This window comes from Rhinolophus sinicus, chromosome 17 (assembly GCF_057876585.1).
Source record: "Rhinolophus sinicus isolate RSI-liver-muscle chromosome 17, RSI-T2T, whole genome shotgun sequence".
In the NCBI taxonomy this organism is placed as follows: Eukaryota; Metazoa; Chordata; class Mammalia; order Chiroptera; family Rhinolophidae; genus Rhinolophus; species Rhinolophus sinicus.
This window is the reverse complement of record NC_142517.1, coordinates 174,007,115-174,020,545: the sequence shown is the minus strand read 5'-3', so window position 1 is coordinate 174,020,545 and position 13,431 is coordinate 174,007,115. Positions and strand designations below refer to the sequence as shown.

General features: G+C 36.0%; 1 long non-coding RNA gene across 1 annotated transcript in view; it reads left to right on the top strand.

Moving 5' to 3' along the window:
• LOC148754879 (uncharacterized) overlaps positions 1 to 10,444 on the top strand; it is a 239,693-nt gene extending 229,249 nt beyond the window's left edge. The window contains exon 5 of the long non-coding RNA XR_016019694.1: positions 10,390 to 10,444. This is a non-coding gene — a long non-coding RNA (uncharacterized LOC148754879). The remainder of the gene's footprint in view (positions 1 to 10,389) is intronic.
• Positions 10,445 to 13,431: the final 2,987 nt, after the last annotated feature.

Here is a 13,431-nt window from a genome sequence, read left to right as displayed (position 1 = left end):
GTGGTTTGTTAATATAAATATCATACACTAATTTTATTGAGATTCTGAAGGACTTTTTATTTAAACTATGCCTCTGTGTTTTCCTGTTCTTCCTCTGCCTTTTGCTTGCATTCCTTTTATTTTTTAGTTTCTCTTTTTAGTTTCCATGCTGGAACTCCATGGGGCCAAAAATATGCTGATAAATAAAATGGAAAAAGGAAAGTAGCAAAAAAAACAAGCTAGAAGGGTCTGTGGCTTTTATTTGGATTTATTTTCTTGATCTTTCCTACAAGGTCCATTTTCACTCAGTTTTTGTCTTCAATGAGGTTGGCATGGCTGACAGTGACATTTAATAGTGAAGCTCTCCTTGCCTGTACTTTCCCCACTGATCCTGTACTGAGCTCTGATCATATAAATATTACAGATCATTTCATTAGGTTCTATCTACCTTATCACGTAAATGCCCAAGCACGTGTGTTTGTGTGTGTGTGTGTGTGTGTGTGTGTGTATAAAAATTGAAAAGGGTAGAAATTACATGGCTCAATAACTATCATTTAGTGATGTTGTACTGTAGCTGGGGAAATGGACTCTAGAGTAAAGGATGCCAGAGTTTGATACCCAATTCCAACTACTACCTTTGCTTGATTATATTCAACCATATTAAGTGTTCTTAACTCTAAGCCTATTTCATGGATGGTGTTGGCGTTAAACGATATAATGCCCAGACAGCCTTAGTACAATGCCTGTCACAAAGTGTTCAATAAATGTTATTATTATTATTTTTGTTTTTATTATATGTTTTGCTTTTAACTACTAATTCTGTCTTACTGATAAATTAGTGAAATCTTTACCTACAAGTTGCTAAAGCAAACATCTGCCTTGATCTCATCTGGATCATTTTTTCTTCGTCCTCTTTTTCTGTGTCTCTCACAAATATTCATCTGTATCCAACACTTGGAAACATTCTATTTTTGATAGATGTATCTATCAGGATCCTGGTAAGAAACAGATGAGATCCTCAAAGAGGGTAATGGAGGATAATGAATGAAAACATTCTTATAAAGGTGTGAGAAGCAGAGTAAGACCAACAACAAATGGTGAAGCTCTCAGGACCTGCATTTATCATCCTTAAGCCTGAAGTAAAAGAAGAGAGCAGTACTGGGAACCTGGGGCGATGTTGCTGTAGGAAAAAGCTACCCCCACAGGAATGCAGTGTCTCTAACCACAGCCTGGCAGGAAGGGGCCAGGGGAATAAATACTCTGACCTCATTCTCTTCCTGATTTCCAACCTCCTACAGTGCTTCCCAATGTCCAGACCATGGCAAGTAGCTGGAGGACAAGGGTGTCTGTTGATGCAACCTGTAAATGTCAGCCTCTTGAGGCAAAGAGATGTACCAAGAAGAAGGGAGACTAAATCTGATGGGGCAAAAGGAGAAAACAAGTACATCTCTTGCTTCCTTTGGGAATTTATTATATCAGGATAAATATTCTAACTGTAGAAAATTCTGTAGATAATTTGGACTTTAACTGAATAGACTTTATTAACAAAATTTTTAGAGTTCTACTTTTTATTAGCCACTGTAAAGCTTTATAATTTGATAAACTCAAAACAAATAGAACTTCTTGGGCTGTTCTAGATTTTAAAGAAAAGAGAAAAAACTTGATTAAATGCTACCTCACTAAATCTTACTCTGTAGTTACTTATGGTGTTATCCCATGGTTCATCCCCTTTGCTAGCATTAATCATAGAACATTGTGTGAAAACATAAATAATAATACACATCAGTACATGATGTGTAGGGAATTAACAATTCAGATTAATGTGTGTAGGAATTTAGAGAAGGAAAATTATTAACATGGTTGAATGAGTGAATATATAATTAATGAATAAATAATAAATTAGAGTACAATTATTCTGAAACTAAAAATCAACAACTTTCTCTTGACTTTCCAAATTGGGATTTAAAAACTGACTATTGCTAAAAAAAATTTGTAGTTTGTCTCTCAAGTTGAAAGATGGGTGGCTTGATGTTGACCATCATTTCTAATTATTAGTTATTATTATTGTTTATTATTAGGTATATCTCTCCAAAGAGCAACTTAAATATGTTCTACAATGGCAAGCAAGGGGTTGATTTTCAGACTTTTAATTCATTTTCCATCTACTCTTATGAAAGCAACTTCTGGATGATTAAATTGACTTTAACAAAAGTGTCTGATAAACGGCTCTGGTCAGTATGTGCTTCCCATTTGCCAACAAACCAACAAATTAGTCCCTCCCATCTTTATAGCAAACTTTTAACCCTGTCTTTCCTTTACCACTGGATTTCTCCAAAAAGTGGTACCTTCTGCCACATGTTTTCCCTTTTGCTATCCACATCTCATCCTGTTTAACATAAACATCATACTGTTTCATATTCGTAACGTCTTTTGTTCATAATCAAATAATAACAGAGTGGCAGTAAAAGATCTTTACTCTAGCAGTACTGCAGCAGAGGAATGATTGCCAGACTAGATTGTATAATTGTAAACCCATTCAATATCTTTATTATACAAGGATACATCTTTATATATTCATCCTCCCAGCCTCCATGTGGAAATTGAGGATGAAGAGTAATATACACTTCTTCCAGGTAGGCATGATGTAGTCCAAGATATGAATACTGGGGGTGCCAAAAAGATGTATACAAGTGGACACTTTGATCAACATTGCTCAAGCAGTAGTTTGCCGTAGTCAGAAGTGTCTGGATGCTGCTGGTAACCACTTTGAGCACCTCTTGTAATTGCAGAAGTCAAACATGACTTGTATTCATCTTTTGTTATCAGTATATATTGAGTATTACAATTTTAATAGTTTTTTCCTTTCTTAAAATGTGTACACATTTTTTTGGCACCCTCTGTATGTATATTATTGTTATAAATATATATCTTAAAAGTTAAAATAGCTGAATGAAAAAACAATAAGAGAAATTTCTGCCACATAAGAGAAAAACAGTAATCTTGTCTCCAGATGCTCACAGAGATATCCAAGAGAAGACTCATCCCAGAGCAGCAGTGACTGGGTTCTTGTCTCCACCCAAGAAAGAATTCAAGATCGAGACAGAGGCAGAAAGACACAAGTGATTTATTGAAAATGAAAGTACACACTTGAGAGGAAAGTGCAGGGGAACTCAGAGAAGGAGTTTCACTGAGGAAGTCATGACAAGGGTATTTATCCCTCCCAGGGCGGGAATTCGTGAGGTCACATTGGCATCGTTCATTCAACTCCTCCCTCTGGCGGGACCCTCTGTTTCCTGCATTGTCTTCCTTATTTGGTTCCTCAGGAACTGTCACAACATCAGGTGCATGATGGGAGTCGTAGTAACGGCAATGCAAATGACATTGTAATAACATTAAAATTAGATAAAGGTCAGGTCCTAGTCATAGGAATCAGCCTCAGCCTAGCTGGATGAAACTGGTTCTTGTTTTTCTCCAGCTGCAGATACTGGATACAGTCACTTGTTACTTGTGTAACCAGTGAGGCACCTCCCGTTGTACCCTGGAGGGGGTTGTCTATTTCCTAAGCTACATATCCTGCCTCAGTCTGAAGCATCTGGCCATTTCTGGTAATCTCTTTTCTTAAATATATCAAACAGATCCTGTCTTAATGTATTCATATGATCTTTAGCTGGAATTTTGTTCCCCTGGAAGTTCTTCTGGCTGGCTACCTTTTGTCATTTGGTTCTCAGTTTAAACCTCATTAGTATACTAAATAAATAAACCTAAATAAACATTCTTTTAAAGGCAATTCAACAGCTTTAACATACCCTTCCATAATCATTACAAAGCATATGCATGCATGCCTCTAGGTGCCTTTATCTACTACCCAGAAATTTAGAGAATCTTTCCAGAAACTCATTCTACCCTTCCTTATTTTTAATATTGTAAATTGAGCAATAGCTTAAGTATATAACAATAGGGGAATGACTAAATAACTTATAGATTGTACATGATAGTATATGATATAGTCATTAAAAGAGGTGTTTATAGAATTTTTAGTAGCATGCCTTAGATACTTACAGTGTTATTTAATTGGGGAAAAAAACAGTGCATCAATCAGAGATTGAATGTAAAACGTATTCTCAAATGAAAAACATTTTTGAAGACAAATAAATGTTGTAAATGTTAACAATTATTATATCAGTGTTTATTACTGAAATTATTTTCTTTGTATTTTCTCCATTTTTCGTTTCCTAGGAATGAGAGGAAAAGCAGGTGCTACTTTTGTAAACTAGAAAATTAAATACTATAATTAAAATGTAGAAGAGAAATGGACTTGCTTGGATGATGGTGTAGAACAGTGTTTCTCAAACATCTGGTCTGGTTCTCAAACATCAGGAGCCCTCTGCACTTTTATAATTATTGAGGACTCCAGATAACATTTGGTAGATTATACCTATTGAGGCTTGCCATTTTAGAAATTAAAACTGAGAAAAAAATTAAGTTATTAATTCATTTAAAATAACTGTATTATACCTATTTTGTGTTAACATAATGTGTTTTTATGAAAATAACTATAATATATTTACCGAAACAAAAAATTAACGAGAAATGTGGTATTTTACATTTTTACATATCTCTTTAATGTCTGGTTGAATAGAACACAGCAGGAATCTCATATTTGTATCTGATTTCATTCTGTTGCCATAGTTGTTATGGTGAAAGTATACGGAAAAAATCTGGCCTCATATAGATACATAGTTGGAAAACGGAAATCCTCACAGACTCACTTTCACCCTCCACACTCGACACTCCCCAGCTCCATGCAAAATAAGATTTTTGGGAGCCTGGAGGTGTGCTTACATCTCTCTTTGAAGTAGAGGAAGAACTGCAACTCAGATCTGGATTTGAGTCCTGAGCGATTTACTTACTAGTTGTGTAATTTTTGCATGTCAATTCACCCCACTGAACTAAATATAATTTTCTATAAAATGAGGTTCGTATCTGTCGCCACGCAGCAGCTTAACCGTTTGTTTCCTTCTACCTGCCCCCAAAGAAAGGAGAGTCTGTAAGAGGGATCCTTTCAGGGACTTTGCTAAACCTTTGTGTTTGCACCTTATGCCTCCCTGTTTGGTCCCAGAAAGATGACTAGACAGTCAATGACGAGTAAGATTCCTCACAAAAGGAACAACTCAAGCCAGGAGCAGTGGCCTGGGGACCAACAGGAGAACCCACGGGGTTCACAGAGGTGGGCACAGCCCCCCACCTTCCTCAGGCTAAGGAAAGCCTCAGCATCTGTGTCTGCATTCCTTCCAAAAACCTGCAAGGGAAGTGATTCAATGAGGTGCTCTCCATCTATTCATATGCATACAGGTTTTGTCCATTGGGGAAGTTGAGACTTAGGGTCCAGCTGTCTGCAGGCAAGGGTGATTGACTCAAATCGGTTTCCTATTATGATGTACAGGATTCACAGATCTTGAGATTGACAAGCTTTATCTCCTTTGCTTCCCCACCTAACTAATAAAAGCTGATGCGAGGCCCGATTCGGGGCTTCCAGTCCTTGAGATTGGGGGTCCCTTGGTCTGCTTAAACTCTATTCATGGCTACTGTCTTTTCTTAACCCTGGGCTGCCCTCCTCGCTCCCCACAACTCTCGTCGCATAGGACGCGACCCGTATCCTACTGTGCAGTTGAAAAATTCAATAGGATGTTATTGTGAAAATCCTTTGCAGTATCAAAACAGAGAGTTGGGCATAACACATGTCATTTTTGTTTTTTCTCTATTTGATCAAATAAGATCTTTTATAGTAATTATGTATGAAGCTCTCATAGTCAGGAATGGTAAAGGAATAATACCTTGATTCTGTACATTTTATACTTTTAAGCAAATGAAAAGCCTATTTTTTTCCCAAGATGATAATATCAGATTATCTCCTTGTTATTCTTTCCTATCCTTTCTCTCCAAACTCTTGCTCTCCTCTTAGCTCATCCTGTTAGATCAATGCTCTAGTTGGAAGTTCTTTCTGAGTGTAGGCAGTCTGAAAGGAACCCTGCCAAAACAAGGAATATTGTATTGCTCACTTGTCCTTTTACTCATTGAAAATACACTTTTAATAGCTAAAAATAACTTCAGGATCCCACACTGTTCATTCTTAAGCGAAGAATTAAATAGGATTTTACTCAGTCTGTGTTTAATCATCCCTTAAATGTAATGATAATAATACAAATGATAGCTTGTATTTTATTAATTTTTAGAATTTATAAAACTCATTCATGAATTGTTCCATGTAACAATACTTGGAAATCTAAAGGGACTTTCACTATCCCATTGTGCAAACCAATAATTGGGCTCTGATGATTAATGGGGCCTTCCTCAGGTCAAGTGATTGATTAGTCAGGTTATTTCCCATAGCCCACTACTGCTGGAGATATTCTGTATAAGAGTCCTTTCAGAAACATCACCCTTCAAGTTCTTAATGACACAAGATGAGTTTATAGTAATTTCCTTTTTTTTAACCTAAAATTACTTTGGTTATACTAGCTATTCCCTTTCTTCGGGGCTTGGAATTTGGAACTGTCTGCATACTACTGTCTAAATACTTTATAGGGCTAGTAACACTCACAGACTTAGATAAAAGAGGGACCTACAAATGTGTGTTTTCTACTCTCTGCTATGTTGACTCAGGTTGCTGTTATACCCCTTTGGAGTCAGTCATCTTAGGAAATGAGATGAGGTTGCTGTGTGAAAAACAGAATTCAAATCTATGTATGGTTACTGATTCATGCACATTTTTTCTTAAGCTATGTCTTCTTTTGGAAGCAAAGATGTGGGTGTGGTTCTCCAAGAAACAAAAACCCATGCAGAGTAATAAAAATGATTTATTTTTTTTGCTACAAGAGTAAAGATACGGAGATATTATTAATGTCTTTTTGTGCCTCTCTGATAACAGCATTCTGAAGAATCTGATAACAGCATTCTGAAGAATCCAGTTAAACAGTGTATTAGTTTCATGAAATCATAAAAAAGAAAAATAATAGTACCCGGAAATATAGTAATTAACATAGGTAACATCTTGAAATACTAGACTATTAAAAGATGAAGGTGTTGTTAAGGTTGGGCTTTATTGCAGCTGGCTTTGAAATATTTCCTAGCCCTTCTTCCCATCTCCTTTATTATAACTACTTCATGCTTTTAAAAATATTGCCCCCCCCCACACACACACACTTTGTAGTATTGCGTATCCTACAATTGAACTCTGCTTGGCTACTAATGATTTGTTGAAATCACTTGAATATTCCCTTTGTGTCTTCCCTAATCTCCCTTCAGCCACTCTTTTTTGGAATATTATCCATTCTTTGAAGCTCTGACTAAATTCCACCACATCCATACACTTTTCAGATTCCTTGTGATTCAAAGTCTTTTTACCCTACCCCATCCCTCCATTGTTCTGAGTATTTGTGTAATAGAATTCATTTCAGTATTATGTGGGTTATAGATATCAGTGCTTGTGCCAATTACCACCAGGCTAGGAAAGCCCTTGGAAGGCCAGGACTGTGTCCTATATATATGTACACCCTCAAAGTTCTCTCTCAACAAGTGTAACTCTTGAAACCAGAACCCCCTCTTCCTTAAGTAGTAGGAATGACAAATTAGGATGAGCAAGGCACATTTGAAATGAGGGTGTGGTGGCTGATGCTCACCCCTTAGGACCCCAGTAACTTATAATACTTCCTGTTACTGGTGATTTCCATGTCCCAAATAACTGAAGTAGTTTAGAGAGTTTTTAACAGATTGATAACAATTGAGCAGAATCCAGAAAAAATTTAGTAAATGAAGTACATTGTGACTTCTGAAGCACACTGATGAGCCTTAGAGATTGACTGCAAGACACGAATTATATATACATGTGTATAAATTTAATTTTAGTTAGGTTAACAGGGAGGAAAATTCCCAAATGTCCTAAATGTCCCTTGATTGTGTTAACTATATATTATAGTCATAGAAAAGAGATTTCAGATGTTCCAGGAACAATTTTCCAGGTTCCTCTCATTCCAAAATCGTAGAAGTGGACATGATGGTGAAAGGGAAGACAAGGCACATTTATAACATCTCATCCAATAATATCTTATGATTGCAATAATTCCAGAGAAAACAAAAGTAAGTCTCTGTAAAACAAGAAAATGAAATCCATGTGTTCTTCCAAATCTCATGAGGTATCACTCACATACTTAAAAAAAAGAAAATTAAAATTAAAATAATACATTTTTCAACCGAGGAAACCTGCATTAGAATTTTATATGTAGTAGGAATAATGACCCTATTTTTTTTTTTTTTTTTATAATAAGTGATTGTGGAGAATTTTATTTTCTTATGGTTTGGTGTCAGACCGGACTTGGATTTATGTGGATGCAGTAACTTAAGAACATACTCAAAATCAAGTTTATGAACTTGTTCACCAACTCTTTTTGTATGTATGGATGTTTGTGTTGATAGATATTTATATGTTTTATTTTAATTAAGTAGTTATTAGGGCCGTATGAGCTAAATATACAGAATGCTCCTGATTTCTAAGTAATATAATCAATGAACCACTGTGTCCTTGTGGTGTTTTGAACATTGAAAAACTTGGCTACATAGTGACTAATTTTAATACTTAATTAAGACTTCAATTACTGTGGTCAGAGCTTATCTTTTTTCATATTTGTATATTTATACCAAAATGAACTCATTGATTATTTGAAGGTATTTAAATAAAAATTATAATCCAAATGCGTCATATTTTTCAGTCAGTAATGTGTTGTTAGCTTCTTAATGATTATTAAAGTACTGATAAAGAATTGTGCTAATAGGGCTTATGAGCAGAAGTATCTGCTTTTCAGCATTAAGAATTCACCACAGCTGGCCATTTCCCATTTGATGTCTCTACATTTGGGAGAGAGAAATAGGGATGAATCTTTTTATTACTCATTAACTAAAAACGTATTATAAAATTGGTATCAAATGCTTCTGACATATTGATAACTGGTATAATTATTTTTATTCAAACACTGGACACAAATATGAAATGTAAAACAAAACTGCAACGTAAATGACACTTAAAGGGACAGGTTTATATAAAATTACATCCTCTTTTAAGAGCCAGTTTACAAAAACTTCTTGCATTTCCTTTCAAAAGCAGAGAATTCCAGAGCTCTGCAAAACAGAACTAAAGTTACTAAGGAGCTGAGGGGGTAGTTTGCCCCAATGCACAGGAAAATTTAAAATATTAAACAAAATACTGATGGGCTTGTGAAATGTGATAATATACATCCTATTGATTTCCTTGCCCTGTACTGGCCTCTCCATACCAAGGCCACATTTTCCAGACATCTGGCCGCCACATAATTGTCAATTGAACCATGTAAGGACTCAGAGTCTGATGGGCTGAATGACTTCTTATTTTGTTGAGAAACAGTTTGAGAGTCTTAGACCTTTAATTTTTTTTTTTTAAAAAGCAGTGTATGGAGTACAGGAAGCTCATTTGATATAAATGGCCTTTGGTGTCACTGAGTTGTTGGACAATTTCCCCTTTGTAGCTTGTACCTAGTCCTGCCATCTAAAAAGTTTCCCTCGGGGAAAGCCCTGGCTCATGGACTCTCATTTTAGCTATAGAGAATTGTCTATTCCAATACAAACAATCATCCTTGTTTTAGGACTTATTAGGCTTAATAAATAAATAAATAATGGAATAATGGCTAAAAATTAGGAAATAAAACTAAATTCTATGTCCACGTAAACATAGAATTTTAAAAAGGGGTAACTGCTCATGCATGCAACAGGATGGATGAATCTCAGAAGCAGACACAAAAGACTATATATTGTGTGATTCCATTTATATAACATTCTGGAAAGGCAAAGCTATAGGGACGGAAATTAGATCAATGGTACCAGGGGTAGAGATGGGAAAAGAGTGACTCCAAATGGAGGAACTTTTGGGGTGAAGAAAATATTCTCTAGATTGTGATGATGGTCACATAATTGTGTACATTTGTCAAAACTCAGAGGAGCTGCATGCCCTAAATAGCTGGATTTTGCTCTATTCAAAGCATGCCTTAATAAATACAACATAAAAGAAAAAAAAAACAAATGAGGGAATGAGTGGAACGTACAGTGGTAGATAAGTAAACTTCCTTGTAGTTTCTTTGTTTTTGGTCTTTAAGTAAATTTTAATAATCAAGTTTTAAATTGATAACTAATTATATATATATATATATATATATATATATATATATATATATATATAAAGAAGCCTTAACACAGTTACTTATTTTTATTTAGTCAGAATTTATGTAATATTATCTTTATGCTAGACATTGTCTTAAGAGCTTTACACATATAATACTCATAGCAACCCACTGGGTAATAGGTAATATTTTTATTCTTATTTTGCAGATGAGATAAGTGAGCTGCAGAGAAGACTTGCAATTTTTCCATGGTCACCCAGCTGGTAAGTGGTGGGTGGGACCAGGATTTGAACTCTGTTAGTCTGGCTTCAGAGCTTGTGTTTATAACCACTACAGTTCTGCAGACTTTATTATTATTATTGCCTTTTTCTAGCTTTCTTGAACTATATTTGTTAAACAAAATTGTATATATTTAAGGTGTACAATGTGATGATTTGATATATGTATACATTGTGAAATAAGTACAATCCACTTAATTAACACATCCATCACCTTACATAGTTACCGTTTATTTTCTGTGGTGAGAACACTTAAGACTTGCATTCCTGGCATATTTTAAGTATACAATACATTGTTATTAACTGTCATCACTGTGCTGTACATTAGATCCCCAGTCTGCAGACTCTTTTGATGTTACCTTCCTAGTTATAAAAAATTAAATTATAGTTTAATTATTATGAGGTATAGTGGATAGAGTGCTAGGACTTGGAAACCTATACTTGAAACTGTTGTTTGCATTGTGTGACTTCTGAAAAGTCATTTAATCTTTCTGAATCCCAGTATTAAATGGGAATGATCATCCTGCCCATATTATTTTACTCGGTTATTGTGAATCTCAAAGAGCATGTGTGCGTTCAAACAGTATGTAAAGAATAAGGTGCCTAGTGTGCTACACGATTCAACATTATTTATCAGATCATTTATGATTTTGGCTCACAGGACTCTTCATAACTTCTATATGTGATTGCTGATTGCAGAGAAGACAATATTTTAAAAATGTAAAATTGCAAACTTTTCTTAAAATATGACTTATGCTAAAATATAAATATCCAGATTAAAATGAAAGTTTATATTTTAAGAAGAATTTCTAATACAAAAAAGGAAATTGTTGCCACACAGCAGCCTACCCGTCTGTCTCCTTGTACCTGCCCCTAAAGAAAGGAGAGTCTGTGCGACAGGTCCTTTCAGGGACTTTGCTTCACCTTTGTGCTTGCGCCTTATGTCTCCCTGTTTGGCCACAGAAAGATGGCTTGTTAGCCAATGATGAATAAGATTCCCTGGTGCAGGGCGGGGGGACAACTCAAGCCAGGCGCAGTCGAGAGGGGACCAACAGGAGAATCCACGGGGTTCATAGAGGTGGGCACAGCCCCCCACACCTTCCCCTGGCTAAGAAGAGCCTCTGCCTCTGTGGCTGCATTCCTTCCCACAACCTGCAAGGGAAGTGATTCAATGATGTGCTCTCCGTCTATTCATATGCATAAAGGTTTTGTCCCTTAGAGAAGTACAGACATCCTGAGACTTATAGTTCAGCTGCCTGCAGGCAAGTATGATTGGCTTGAATCAGTTTCTTATTATGATGTATGGGATACACAGATTTTGAGATTGACAAGCTTTATCTCCTTTACTTCCCCACCTAACTAATAAAAGCTAATGTGTAGGCCCGATTCGGGGGCATCCTGTCGTTGAGGCTGAAGGTCCCTTGGCTCCGCTTAAACTCTATTCACGGCTACTGTCTTTTCTTAAACTTGCACCGTCCTCCTCACTCCCCACAACCATTGTCGTGTGGAGGACACGACAGGAAATATTTCTAATTATGCCTAAATATACAAAAGATATATATTTTAGTATAAATATTTATGTAACGGTAACCTATATTTCTAAAGTTTACATATAGATAGCATTTATAATTAAATTCATTGTTTCATATATTTGTTTGCTTGAAAAGATATTACGCTAAAGATGTTTTGAAGGATTCTCCCAGTATTGTCATTTATTGTAAAAAAAAAAAAAAATAGTGAAGGAGTTTAACTTAAGGAAATAAACATCATATAATTTCTTTGAGCCTCAACTCCATGCTAAGAGAAAAAACTGTGCAGCTAGAGATCCAAAGCTGGATCTAGTCATTACTTGACACAAGGTTTGACAATTAAGGTCGCGAACTTGCCACCGTGTGCTTACATTGGCAGCACTGTACAAACAGCTCGGTAAGGTTTCATAACCTTGGTATATCAGTGTCTCACAGCTGTGTTCCTGTTGACATGTGGCGGTGTCTTGCTGAGTGGCGTTCATTATTGTTGTTGCGTGTTGTTGCGTGTTTTTGCGTGCCTTCGCGAGAATGTCTGAGCTTGAATTAGAGCAATGAACAAACATGAAATTTCTTGTTAAACTTTGCAAGAGTGGAAATGAAATCAGGGACATGTTAGTCCCAGTTTATGGGAATACAGCCATGAAGAAAACAGCAGTGTACAAATGGATTAAATGTTTTTCTGAGGGGAGAGAATGCATCACTGATGAAAAGAGATCCGGGTGGCCAGTAAGTAGCAGAACTGACGAAAACATTGCAAAAATTCATCGAATTGTGCATCAAAATCATCTGCTGACTGAGAGAAGCATAGCAGACCAAGTAAACATCGATAGAGAAACAGTTAGGAAAATATTAACAGAAACTCTTGGCATGAGAAAGGTGTGTGCAAAAATGGTTCCGAAGGAGCTCGTGCATCAGGACAATGCACCAGCTCACACAGCACTGTCTGTGAGGGAGTTTTTAGCCAGCAAACAAATAACCATATTTATTTATTTATTTATTTATTTATTTATTTATTTATTTATTTATTTATTTATTTATTTATAAATGCAATGAGAATCCAATGAAGAGCTTTAAAACAGAAGAATGACATGCCCTAATTTACTCATTTTTGAAAAATCTGAATGGCTTGTGAGAAATATAGCAAGTCAAGGATGGAAGTGAGGACACCAATAAAGAAGCATTTTTAGTCTGAATGAGAGATGATGGTGGCTTGGACTAGGGAAGTGTGGTGGCAATAGAAAGAAGCAGAGAGATTCAGGTTATATGAGGTCTGACAATAAAGTTCACGAACTCATCCTAGAAAAAGTGCTACATACCTTATTGCTGACTATCACTATGGTCACCTTCGAAGTCCTCCCCTTGGGAAGCTATGCACCCGTGCCAGCACCTAGTCTACCCTTCAAAGCGATTTTGGAACTCTTTTTCTGGAATGGCCTTCAGAGC